General features: G+C 40.0%; 1 long non-coding RNA gene across 1 annotated transcript in view; it reads right to left on the bottom strand.

Moving 5' to 3' along the window:
* LOC106726369 overlaps positions 1-4,733 on the bottom strand; it is a 19,358-nt gene extending 14,625 nt beyond the window's left edge. Inside the window, exon 1 of the long non-coding RNA XR_001362428.1 lies at positions 4,723-4,733. This is a non-coding gene — a long non-coding RNA (uncharacterized LOC106726369). The remainder of the gene's footprint in view (positions 1-4,722) is intronic.
* Positions 4,734-14,360: the final 9,627 nt, after the last annotated feature.

The following is a 14,360-nucleotide window of genomic DNA, read 5'->3' as shown; positions in this document are numbered from 1 at the left end:
CCGCCGCCATCTATGATCGCTGGCTGGCTCCACCCCGGTTCCCCCTGCCATCACCGCCATCAACCATCGCTGGCTCAATGATCGCTGGCTGGCTCCTCCCTTACCCAGGCATAAAGCCTCAGTCTGTGGCTTGGAGCCGACATATGCAAATTAGTCGCCATCTTGGTTGTCAGTTAATTTGCATATACTCACTGATTAGCCAATGAAAAGGGTAGCGGTCGTACGCTAATTACCATGTTTCTCTTTTATTAGTGTAGATGTGTTTATATATGTATATATGTTATATCTATATCTGTGGATAAGTATCTATGATATGTTGTATTTATCCATACATAAACTATATATAGATCTGTCACAGCAAACAGCATATCACTCATAATTTTTGAAGATATCATTATTAAAATATTTAACTACAGCTAGTCGTTCCTAAAATAATAATTATAACTAACAATCATAGCAGTTTCAGGTCCCAAGCCCTGTTCTGAGTGTTTTGCCAGTGTTACCTTACTTAATTCTCACAACAATTCTATGAGCTAGTGCATAGCCCACCAAGAGCTCTTCTTAGGCTCAACCAAATGCTCACACTCACCACGTGGCTATGGGCCACCAGCCTGGTCCAGAGGCTGTAGGAGAGGAACCACAGCTCGCCAGCAGGGCAGCTTCAGACACTTCTCTTCCATAGCAGCTCAGGGGCAGGAAACAGGACCCACAAGCACAGTATCCACCTGGCTTAAAGCCTCATTCTCCACCACAGCCAATACCTTCTGTAGGGCTTTTTTCTTTTAATTGATAGATGTGATATTTTAAGAGAGCTTTAGTTTCAAAAAAAATTAAGTAGAAAGTACAGAGATTTCCCATATACCCTCTCAGCCCTGCATACATACCAGTTTCCCTTATTATTCACATTTTGTGTTGGTGTTGCACTTGATGAACAAATGTTGATACATTATTAACTGATGTCCTTAGCTTACATTGGGTTTCACTCTTGATGTTGTCCATTCTATGGTTGTTGACAAATGTATAATGTCAATATACACCATTATTGTATCATACAGAATAATTTCACTGACTAAAAAGTCACATCGACGCCACCTATTTATCCTCCCAAACTATCCCCCTCCCAAACTCCTGGCAACCACGGACCTTTTTACTGTCTCCATAGTTTTCCTTTTACAGAATGTCATATAGTCACAGTGATACAGTATGTCACCTTTTCAGACTGACTTTTTTCACTTAGCAATGTGAAACGTTGGCATATGTGGAGCTGATTTTAGAATGGAGTCAGGCAGCCTTTCCAGAGGAAATGCATTGCACGTCTTCCTCCTTGAGCCTTTGGAATGTTGGAACTGGGCGAAGTAACCTTCAGACTAGGTCAGAGCAGTACTGTCTCCCAAACAACTGTTTGTAAAGCTAAGAGGAAAGCATACCTCCTAACTATAGGACTGAAAATTAAGGACATTCTTTGGAGTTAGCACCATCACGTATGGCTGAAGAATCACTCAGCTTATTTGCACCAATAGAAATTCCTTCCTTCTATTCATGTACTTATTGACCTTCCCTTTCTCATAAAAACCCCTTGTCTTCACCTCATAAAAGGAACATTATTTGAGTTCCTGCCTGAATCAGTGTTTCCCAAATAGCTACTCTTTGTAATCTCAAGTAAACTTTTTGCTTCTCAATTCAGCCTTTTATTTTTAGGTTAACAGCAATATGCTTTAATATCCCTCTGTGTCTCTTCCTGGTTTGATAGCTCATTTCTCTTTATTGTTGAATAATACTATATATTCCATAGGATAATATATCACAGTTTGTTTACCCATTCACCTATTGAAGGACATCTTGGTTGCTTCCAAGTTCTGGCAGTTATGAATAAAGCTGCTATAAACATTCATGTTTTGTGTGTGTAGACATAAGTTTTCAACTCATTTGGGTACATACCAAGGAGCACAATTGCTGGATCGTATGTTAATATCTCCTGTAAGATGTTTATAGTTGTAGCTACAGGGATCCTGAAAGGTAGAAGCCTGTTGTGAGGGTCACCATATCAGGGAAGCCCAAAGCATGCGTCCCGATTGGGTATACATAGTCCTTTCCTAATTCCACCCAGTCCAGGTTCAGTTTACCACTCAGGATTCATTTTGACCATAAACAACAATGTCTAGTAACAGAGTTGATATTTCTACTTTTCCCAAGTTACCAGGAGAACAAAGCTGGGTAGTCAACCAGTGTTTACACGTCACAGAAGAATAGTGGGTTTTGTTAAACCCTTTGCTCACAGATAGGTACTTTCATTTATCTCATTTTCCAAATGAAGAAACTGAAGCACGGAGGGTCAAGTAACTTACGCAAGATCACGTACCTAGAAAAAGTAGAGCCAAGACTCAAACACAGACATCCAGCTCCAGAGTCTGTGTGTGGAAATGCTACCTTATATGCCTCAAACATTATTTGTTTTTCCTATAAATGGAGGTATTATTTATGTAAATAGGTCATGAGTTAATATTTCTAGAATATTGGTTATAAGCCTGTGACCACTAAACTTGCTGTAATGCTGATTTTATCTAAGAGCCTCTCTATTTCTGTGCTTTGGGGGAAATTTTTCAAAGTCTCTAATTCCCAGGGGGTGGGGAAGTCCCCAGGATTTCTGGGGACTCTCACCAACTCAAGGTCTCCAGATCTTTTCTGACTCAGACCCCTGTACAGAGCTTACTGTCTCTATTTTACTTCCCACAGAAACCATAATGCAGGACTTGGCCACCTTACTGGTTTTCACAAGAAACCCAGTCACCTCAAGCTTTTTTGTGATTTTGTAAAATTTCCTGAATGTGCATGACGTCATGGAGAGGAGTCACCTTGCTTATTTCATAATATTCCACCAAACATGGCATCTGTTCCTATCCTCCGTTCTCCTTTTTCTATCTCTCTGTCCTCCTGCCCCACCCCGATTACACATAGCTTTCTCTTTTTGTCTCTCTTCCCTTCTCAGAAGGCTTCAAACCATCTAACACCTATACCCTGTGGGGAAGTTTTCACTCTTCACAGGCTCCTCAAGGTTTTTTCCACAAGAAAGGTGAGTTTTCCCCAAAAGGAACTCGTGTACCATTTGATATATAGTATATTTTTCTATCTCATTATAGTGTGATAGCTGATCAGCAGCCCATTCTAATACGCCTTCAGTGACTAGACCATATTTGATAACAGTAAGTGATCAAAACATTACCAGAAATGTGTCATTAAATATCTTTGTTTAGTGTACTACATTCTTGCTTTCCACTTTTAATTTTCCTTTCAGTATAGCCAACCAAATGGTAGAGAGAACAGTAGTAATTTCTTATTTCTCATTTAGCTGGGATTGCACATTTCTTATAAACTGCAAGTTCTACAACCTAGGAATTATTTTATCCAGTTGGTCTACTCCAAGCATGTCAAACTCGCGGCCCTTGGGCCACATGCCTCGTTTATTTGGCCCGTGTTAGCCTTTGAGTTTGACATGCTTGGTCTACTCTGTGTCATCAAATGTCCATTAGTTTTGACTTAAAGGGGTCTTTATTTACAATGCCTCTCTTTGTTAATGTTCAGCCAAAGCTGTGGTTGGCATATTAACAACAGATTGAAATATTTTATCTCTCACTCATCATCTCATTCTTGAACTAATATTTTAATACTTGCCATGTGATGTAATTTAGATTGGAGCTATCAATTTCCTGTGAGATCGTGTATTGACTAGTTTTTAGTTCAATTCAACTCTACAAATATTTTGAATGCCTGTTATTTGCAAGGCACTATGCCAGATGATGGGAGAGGTACCAAGATGATGGCTCTGTCACTGACCTCGAGAAAGCCTAGAAGGACAGATAAGACGAACCTAATAAATGTAATATAAGGTAGCACATAACTGCCATGAGAAAGAAAAAGGTGTAACTATTTTTCTATAGGTTGTTTGGAGGAAAGATTGATCACATCCAGTGGGGAAGATCAGAAGATGGCTTTGGACTAGGTCTTTGAAGACTAAATAGAATTTTGAGAGGTCAGAATGATGGGGAGAGGTGGGAGGCCCACAGAAGCAATTATATGGAAGTGAGGGCTAGCAGGGTGCTCTTGTTTGGCAGGAGCACAAGGTGTTGAGAGAGGACTTTGGGTGACAAGGTTGGAAAGGCAGGGCATGTTTCAAGAAGCTGAAAACCTGCCTTAAAATAATAAAAATAGCAGAGGCTGGAAAACCATCCAGTCTTGAAGTTATAAGCAGTTTCACCCTCTGGGGTAGAAACTGGAATTTACCTTTGGAGCCAAACTGCTAAATCAGTTTTTGTAAACATCACTTCAATGGGCCTTTTAATTGTGTGGGTAAAAAGGCAAGTAAGTACTCAAGTGTTTTTCTTAAAGAAGGCCAAAATGCGATGAAGTAACCCAAACGCAGATGCTTCAAACAGTCTATTTAGTAATGTAAATTGGGTGTATCTTAAGTTCTATTATGATCCTTCAGAGTTATAATTTTTTCCTCAATCTAGATTTAGAATTTCTTATGTCTGAAAATTGCCAGTTGTTGGGATATGTGTTGATGGGTTCTTTCTCAAGCATTTGTTTACAGGAGGTCAGGAATGAAAACCATTCTACTCCTCACAGCATGCTGAGGAAACGGCTGTAAAGGAATTGCATTTGGCTCGTGGCAGTGCTTGCAGGCTGGATTCCTGGTGGCACGTGTGCTATTGCATAGAACTAGACAGCCTAGCATTAGTAAGTGTGGTCTGGGAGGACTGGACCTGCTGAGCAAGGGAGCATGACTGATACTTCAAAGTAATGGCAAGGGCCTGGCTGTCCTTTGTACCTCTCATCCTGGGAAGACAATCCCACATCAGAAAATGAGGACTTTGAGGACAGTGTTTCTCTCTCTCCAGGCCTGGCTACCCTGCTGGGTCTGCACTCCCTAGCATGGACTTTATAGGAGAATTTTTGGTAGAGTGAACTGATTCACATGGAGGCAGGAACCACTTATTTCAAGACTCTGAGGTCATGTTTTAACCTGTGGGCTCTAAGAATAGCAACTTTTAGTAGCAGTTTTGACATTATTCTCTGTGCTATGCTTGCGTTACCCTCAAGCTTTGAATGAAGTTTCATTCAAAAGCTCCCGCCTGGCCTCTGATGTGCCCCTCCAGGGTTTGGAGTGAGAGGTCACAGGCCTGATGGACACTTTCTCTGAGTCCTGAGAGGACCTGAGAGGCAGCCCTCAGCAGAGGAAACAGCTGGGGCTTCTCTTGACGTGCAGGAGCCACACGGAGGGCCGAGAAGGCAGCCAGCCAGATCACACATGAGGCAGTGCCCTGGGGAACTCTGAAAAATAACCTTGAGAAATAATGAGAGAAACCCGACTGAAGGACATTCCACAAACAACTAGCCTGCACTCAAGAATGTGACTTTCATAAAAGTCAGAGAGGTTGAGAATCCATTCTCGAGTAAAAGAGACAAGAAACACAGCAAGTAAAGGAAATGTATGATCCTGGATTAAAGAAATAAGTGCCATAGAGGACATTTCATTACTGGGATAATTGGTGACATTTGAATATGGGATTATGTTGGATAATAATAATACATCACTGTTAAATTTTCTCAATTTGATTATTGATTGTGGTTATATAAGAACATGTTCTTGTTCTTAGGAGGTATTTAGGTCTTTAGGAGATACAATCAGGTATTTAGAAATGAAAGGTCATGATGTCTGCAACATATTCTCAAATGGCTTAACCAAAAATTAATAATAGTAATAATGTGTGTGTGTGTGTGTGTGTGTGTGTGTGTGTAGCAAGGAGGAGAGAGAGAAAAAAAATGTGACACTGAAGAGCAGTAATTTCATGAGTGAGGACTCAGCGCATAATAATTTATTATCAAAAGTGTGGCTGTACTTAGATGTGTCAGATAGTACATCTTAGTAAGGCCTGGGACATACAGATGACTTTATTTGGTAACTAGAGGCCCAATGAAAATTTGTGCAAGAGTAGGCCTTCCTTCCCCCGGCCGCTGGCACCAGCTTCCCTCCGGCACCCGGGACCTGGGCTTCCCTCCGGCCCCAGCTTCGTCCAGAAGGATGTCTGGTCTAATTAGCATATTACCCTTTTATTATTATAGATATCTTGGTAAGGCCTGAGATATACACAACATATGTTTATAATACTTAATGCTATATTCATAAGCACTGGAAAGTATGCATACCACATAATAATGTATCTCTTTTCCTATATCCTATAATAGTGATTTGGATATAGAGCCTTCTTCTTTTTTTCTTTGTTTTTAATCCTCACCCAGGGATATGTTTATTGATTTTATAGAGAGAAGGAGGGAAAAAGAGAGAGAGAAACATTGATCAGTTCCTCCTGTATGTTCCCTGACCAGGGATGAAACCCACAACCTAGGTGTGTGCCCTGACTGGAAATCAAACTCACAACCTTTATAGGATGATGCTCCAACCAACTGAATCTTCTAAATGCTTTGTTTTATATTATGATGTAGAACAGGTGTGCTGATTGGCATGCCTGGTTCACTTGCTATCCTGAAAGCATTTCGATTTAACTCATTTCTGCATCCTTAACATCTAGTAATGTCTAATAATGATGGTTAATGAATGAACTAAATGAATTGGATAGGTGTGTAAATAGAACTGAAAGGAGGCAATGAACTTCCGCCACTCAATGAGACACTCAGCATGGACAAAAAGGAGATTTAAAAATGGGCCAATCTTCCTGATGAGATCTGTCTAGAAACTTGTCTTTCCATTTGTGTGCTGTGGTATCCTCTTTAACCCAGATTCACATGTGGCTTTCATCTGGCACCTGTATGACTTGCTCTGACCATATTCCTTCCTAATTGGGGATCGCAGCAATCGGCCATCCTGAGTTCAACCTTGTTTCTGGCATTTGCTAACTCCATCTGTTTGATGCATTCAGACTTGAGTAGGTGAAGATCTTGATTTCTGCCATGCATTTCCCTCCCTGAGGACTAATAAATTAGAGGCCACATTGAATTGAATGTTAAGCCCATTCCAAATGATTGACCAAAACATAGAATTCTTGGCTGGGAAGAGATAACTACCAGACCATATTGTGGAGCATGTATTCCAGTGTTGGGTGTGTGTGTTTCATAGGCAGAATAGGCAAGGAGGTAAGAATTGGTAGATGTTAGCCAAAACCAAAATAGATATCTGTCCATTTAAAAGTACCGTGCTAAGCCTTGAGGTTTAGTAAAAATAAATAAATAAATAAAAAGCACATAAAACAACAACACATAGTTCCTAAAGAAAGGAGACACCTTAACACATAACATAATAAACAAAGCGCAGTGGTGTTGATTTGCATAGGATATCATCAGGTGACCAGAGCTGTAGTTCTGAATGTGGTACAAATTAGACAGACTTGAGGTTAATACTGGCTATCTCAGGTCATGTGGATCTGGGAAAGTGATTAAACCACCCGAACCTCATTCTCCATCTGGGTGTAAAATCTACCTCATAGGCTTGTTTCAGAAATTAAATGAAATAATGTAAGTAAAGAATTTGATACAATTTGGAACAGAGTAGACATTCAATAACATGGTAATTAACAATTGGGGTTAATGTTATATCTATAAACTATCTATTAGTAGTGTTACTCTTGGGCAAAATTTGAAAACTGTCAAATAATGTTTCACTGGATCATATTGTAATGGATTCATTAACAAGTCAGCTACAATTAAGTGCATTTCTTTTTTGACATGGTTACTACCACACATAGTTACTAATAGTTAAAAAGCGCTGTTAGTGGGTTTTAGCAAGGTGACCAGCAAAGTCTTCCATGACACTCCATTAGGAGTTTGGGGAAACTGGGTTAGGCCAGGTGATGGTACAGCTAGGTGGGTTTGCACATGGTTGGTGGCTTTTACCAAAGGGTGATGTAAATGTGAAGAGAAGTGTATAGGGCCATTGTTTTGCCCTGCTAATTAAAAAAATTTATAAACAAGTTAGAAAAAAGCTTTAAGGTTAGTCTCATAAGATATGACTTTTCATAATGGATTCAGGATCCCAAATAAGTTCTCTCCTCAGACCAGAAAAACAGGTCAAGGCTCCTTGAATTTTTTCTCTACAAAATAGTTGTGAGTATTATAGGCTACATGTTCTGAATTCACAAAGAAAACAGTAAATCTTAAGTGCTCTGCTCCAGACTAAAAGCAGGGAAAATATTAAACTATCCATTTAACAGTATATTAGAGATGTATTCCTTCTATAGAAAGAGAGACATTGTGCTTTAAATCATACAGTATGTCACTGTTATACTAAAAATGCATATGATACAATAAGAATGTAATCCAGTTTCTTGATGTCCCAGTTTTATCATTCTGGTAGATAGCTGAAACTTTTGGTGACAAAATATAAGCTTTCTCTCTGAATTTTCTGATAAGCTTCCAAATTATACACAGATCTTGGCTTTGTGATTAAAATAAAAGTATTTCCTCTAAAGCACTTGATTACTCAAACTTTCCTTTTAGTGTTTAATAACATCACCATGGGTGTTTGCATAGCATTATGCCTTAAAACACAATTTATTTGGCTTCTATTTTCAGGGAGCCTTATAGGTTATGTCGAGTTGAAAACGTGTTGTCTCAGGGGGAGAAAAGGGAACATATGTAATACTTTCAACAATAAAGATGTTTTAAAATATGTTGTCTCAATAGAGAATATAGCATATACTTAGGTGGGGCAGGTGCTTGTTACAATCTTTCTACTCCTTGGAACCTGAATAACAGCCTTTCCAGATGTGAAAAAGCCAAGAGAATCTGTGCAATGATCTATGCATAACCAAGCAACAGGAGCGTACTTCTGGAATGCGTTAGTCCCTCGCATTGGGGATTCACCTCACATTGGGGTAGCCACTTAGTGCCTCATTGTTCAGCGCTAGTGGTGATAAGATTTGACGTGTTCACACAAAACCTCTACTGGGTGGACTTCTGTTCCCCTAACATCCTTGTATTTCCCAGAACTCAGAATGTGACCTTATCTGGAAAAAGCATCCTTACGGATATAAGTAGTTAAGATATTGGGCTCTAAATCCAATCTAACATGTTCATGTAAGAAGAGACACAAACACACACACAGAGGGAAGGTCATGTGAAGACGTAGATACAGATACACAGGGAGAACACCGCATGGTGACAGAGGCAGAGGCTGGAGTGATGCATCTACAAACCAAGGAACACCAAGATTGCTGGCAATACCAGAAGCTAGGCAGGGACAGATTCTCCGCTGAGGCCCTGGAGAGAGCAGGGCTCTGCCACAACCTTAATCTCAGACATTTAGCCTCCAGAACCGTGAATGTAATGCTCCACATTCCTGGCTTGGCCATCTCTTCCTAGGAGGCATTCCCTCTCCCTCCTAAGAGCTCTCGGTGCACTCTATGCTTCGCCCAACATTACTCACCCCTCTGTGTTACACTTGCTTGTGTGTGTAACAAACAGGAATTTTGCTCTTCACTACTCAGATGCAAGCAATGTCACATTCCATTATTTCCAAAATTAAAAATAAATGTGCTCCTCATTCTCATCCTCTTGAATCATAAGAATTCTATCTTTGGGCTTCCTCCCCGCCCCACACTCCCGTGAGATGACCCCAGAATTGTGAGTTCATGTAATAGCAAAACACTGCTTCTCCAGCTGCATGAAGCTGCAGTGCCTGCTGCCCTGCTGGGTACTGGTTGTCTGGTGACACAAGGACAGCCCCCACCCCAGCCGTCCTCTCTACCAGCTGCAGAAGGGCACAGACCTCACAGCCACTCAAAGCCTCAGCATGGACTGACCAGTCCAGACTGACTCCTCAATAAGGCAGACACTCACCCCACTGTATATACCCCACCACATACAGCAACCCCTCAAACTTAGTACTTTCATTTACATGTAGGGAAACCTCCACTCCCTGTCCCCCAGGTGTGTGCGTGTGCACACACACACTCACACACACACACTCTTTCATAGGAACATATTTACAGTAGCCAAAAAGTGGAAGCAGCCCAGGTGTCCACTGACAGATGAATATATAAAGAAAATGTGTTCCATAAGTACAATGGAGTATTATTCAGACTTTGAAAAATGAAGGAAGTTCTGACATATGCTATAACATGCAAACACCTAGAAGATATTATGCAAACTGAAATAAGCTAGTCACCGAAGGACAAACACTGTATGATTCCACTTACCTGAGATACTTCGAGTAGTCAAATTACACAGAATAGAATAGTGGTGGCCAGGGACTGGAGGGAAGGGGGAATGAGGAGTTTTTGTTTAATGGATTCAAATTTTCAATTTTGGAAGATGAAGAGTGGATGGATGGTGGTGATGGTTGCACAACAGTGTGAACGTGTTTAATGTCACTGAGCTGTACCCTTGAAAATGGTTAAGATGGTAAACTTGTTATGTATATTTTACCACAAATTTTTTAAATGCTAAAAATAAGATAAACAAGGAAGTTTGGCTTTTAGTCGGTTTTATTATTATTTTTAAATTCTCTGCAGACAGTGCACCTTCTTATTGCCTGAACTCGGGGCAGAGCATACCCACACCCACTCCTTGGTGTTCTCCTGGACTTTGGGAAAGTTACTTAACTACTTGGAGTCTCAGTTTCCTTATTTGCAAATAAAGATAATTTCTTCAAGCAGTTTTTGAAAGAATTAAATAACTTAATTGCTTAGCAGGGCTATTTTTATATTCGTAGTTAAATGATTTTAGGTGCCAGGACATTAATTAAGCCCGGAAAGTGATAGAGATAGTGTTGGCAGAACTAGATACTGGCGCATGATAAGTGGGTCGTTTATCAGGAGAGAATTGTGACTAGGGAAGATAGTGCAGTGTGCAGTTTTGATCTAGAGTTTCACTTTGGTGAAGATGAGTTCCAATGAGGGTCTAGACCAGTGATGGCGAACCTATGACACGCGTGTCAGAGGTGACACGCGAACTCATTTTTTGGGTTGATTTTTCTTTGTTAAATGGCATTTAAATATATAAAATAAATATCAAAAATGTAAGTCTTTGTTTTACTATGGTTGCAAATATCAAAAAATTTCTATATGTGACACGGCACCAGAGTTAAGTTAGGGTTTTTCAAAATGCTGGCACGCCGAGCTCAAAAGGTTCGCCATCACTGGCCTAGACCCATTTCACTGCCTCTACTGCCCACTAACCCTAAGCAAGCATCCTGCCCATCCTTGAAATGAGTAAGAGTCAACCTAACAGGTATAAGGTGCTCCCTTCGGCTAAACAGCACCTGAAGGGTAAACTGAGGCACCAGCCCCAGCAACATTATCAGCGTCTTCTTGATCCGCTTACAGCTCTCCTGGCAACAGTTGGGAAATTAGAAGAGAACACTGAGTGATAGCAATAATGTTTAGCTGTTATTAGGGCTTCCTTTCTTATAAAGTTATAATGATAGTTTTTAGAATGCTTTCCTTTACGGAATGTATTAATTCTCAGAGGCAGCTTCTGCTTCTGCAGCATGACGGAAGTTGTTCTTCTTCCTGCAGAAACAGGATATCACTGACCACATCTGACATGACAGCACAGGGAGGAAGCCGGGTGCCTTTGCTATGAATATGAGACCAGCTGCTGTTACAAGAGTTTAAAAGAAAAGAGAGAGTGAAAATAAAAAAGCCAGTATATCATACAGAGTACATACCACGCAAAATAATTACTGCAGTGTTTTCAGTTCTAAAATTAAGGATTAGAACTTATTATACTTCTGATTTTATTGTTTTTATTAATTATGAAAAATGAATTTTCCCCATCCCAGCAAAGTAGGCTGGCTATTTCAAACCTGTTTTGTTAAAAATGACAACTACTGATGGGGATTCTGAGGTGCAATAGCAGTGATTTAATCAGAATTAAGTAGGAATTTTTTTTTTCTAAAGAGTGAATAAAAAAATTCTAAGCACTATTTTTTCTAAGGAAATAAACACAAGTGATATAATGAAAACTATTTGAGAGTCTTATTTGATGCACCATAAACAACTATCCATAGTGAATCTAGGCAGAAGTTTTTGAATTGAAGGACATTTAAAAAGGCTGCCATTGAAATGGCAAAATAAGTTTTCAGTACCACTGCTAACTATCACCACCACCACCACACCACGTCTTTTTTCCTGGATCCTGGCATAAAAGTAGAAGGGAACATTTTGAAGTGTAACTCAAGTTTGGAGAAAAAGCAGAAATCATATAAAATTAGGCATAGGATTCTTACAGACGAGAGGAAGGGAGAAAGGAAAGGAGGGAGGGAGGGAGAGGAAGAGAGAGAGGAAAAAAGAGAGACCGACTTTAATGTTTTTTTCAGTCCTTGTTATTTAAATTGTGGTTTAAGAGCTGCAAAGTTAGCCTCAGCTGGGGACTTGATGGGAATGCAGATTCTTGGCTCTCTCCTCCCCACCCCACCTCAATTTACAAATCAGAATCTGCTTTTTCATAAGATCCTCCAGATGGTTTGTAGAGCAAGCAGCACTGTGGTCCAGAACCCTGCCAGACCAGACAGTGGCAGGGCCTCAGCCACACTCTCCTTCACACTGGGATCTGGTGCCCCAGCTAGAGAAAGAGGAGACAGCCAGGCTAGGTGCCAGCTCAGGAGGCCCGTGCCCAGGGCACAGGATGCACCCTGTCTGTACTATGTGAAAGGCAGAGACCATGGCACCCCGGCTTGTGCCCCAACGTGACTGGAAATGAATCCCAAATCCCTGCCACTGTGAGGATTCTGTGCGGTTAGAAATCACCTCTGGAAGCCAAAGGGCTGAGGGATACAGTTCCGGTGTGTCTGTCTGGCTCTCGCGGGAGCTATTTTGTTGTGAATTTTGATCCTCTCACACTGTAGGGCTTTAGAACTGAGATGGCTCCTGAAAGCATCAGACAACATTTTTTAAATTAAAATAAAGCCAGTTGACAAATGAAGTTTTGCTGAAGTAAGAGAGAATTTAGAAAGGAGTGCATTCGAGGGCCCTTGACTACTTGGGAAGCAGGTTGTCACCAAAGAATTACCGAAGATGAAGACACTGCTTATTTACTCTGAGGGACACGTCTACCAACAACCTCAAACTCAGGAAAACCCATTAATTTTTCTGCCCTCTCCAGCAGCCCCATGTAAGAAAGATGTCAATAAGAACAAACAAGCAAGCCCCCGCCTGCCCCGACAAAACTGGACATCATTCTACTGATAACACCTACAAAGGGAATACTTTGTAGAGGTCAGTGACTTGAATGAAACTTCAGCAGATAAATTCTCAGTCCAGCAATTTTGACATAGCCAAAATGAACACACTGAAGTTCTATTGGACAAGTAAGTTTGTCCATACCACCTAAAATGATTTTTTCTACAGAAAATATAAAACCCTCCCTTTTCTGGAGGGTCTTGGAGCTTCTCACCAGAACACCATGTGGCCAAGACTCTTCCAAGCTGTGCCAAGCTCAGCTCCTTTGTCAGAGTAACCAAACCTGTGATATGGGACATCCTTTGTTTGCCTTAATCCAAGGACAGATTTCTCATTATAGTTAGAAAAAATATATAAGAATGCTGTACACGGAACAGAGTGGCGAGAACCTTAGAAAGATCCCTTCCAGTAACCAGAGTACACCGCAAGTTCTTGGAACCTGTTCCTCCCTTCATATTTGGCATTAACCAGTTTTTTGTCCTTGTCCAGACAAAGCTATAGGCCGGGTAAACAGTGAAGTGCTGCATAAAGCCTCTATTCATTCAGAATAAAACTGTGCAGAGTTTTAAGATCCAAGAGGGGCCTTTGTGCAGAGAAAGAACAATTTACAATAACCTTGGTTTTAAATTAATATTTACTTATTAACATTACAAAATTTAAAACCTAATTTCCTTACATTTTAAGTGCAATTTGCCAGTCATGTTATTCTATTTAATATTCTAATAAAATATGAATCATTTTTTACTTATTCTTTTACTAATATTTATTAACTCAAGCTAAACAGGCTAAATTCTTCTTAATATAATTCCCATTTATAAACTTAGTTAATTTCTCGTTATTTAGTCACTCTCTTAAATATTTTATCCATATTCTAGATATTTACATATTTTCTCTTCTCTCTTAAGACTTCAAGTGCTTGACAAGGTAAACTAAACAATCTTTACAAGCAAAATAATTCCATAAGCTAATAAACTGAATGCAAAATTAGAGTGAATCTCAAGTTATACCAAAAATATAAGAACTATTTGTAAAATTAGCTAAATTCTTATGATTATTAATTCAAAATTACAAGTCTGAAATCAATAAAGCTAAAAGCACACAGGTAATCTGTTAGATTCTCTTCCGCAGTACAGTTTAATAAATACAATAGATTATCCCTATGACTAC

This window comes from Myotis brandtii, unplaced genomic scaffold (assembly GCF_000412655.1).
Source record: "Myotis brandtii unplaced genomic scaffold, ASM41265v1 scaffold254, whole genome shotgun sequence".
NCBI classification, from domain to species: domain Eukaryota; kingdom Metazoa; phylum Chordata; class Mammalia; order Chiroptera; family Vespertilionidae; genus Myotis; species Myotis brandtii.
Note: the sequence above shows the minus strand (reverse complement) of the source record. Positions and strands in the feature narration are given on the sequence as shown.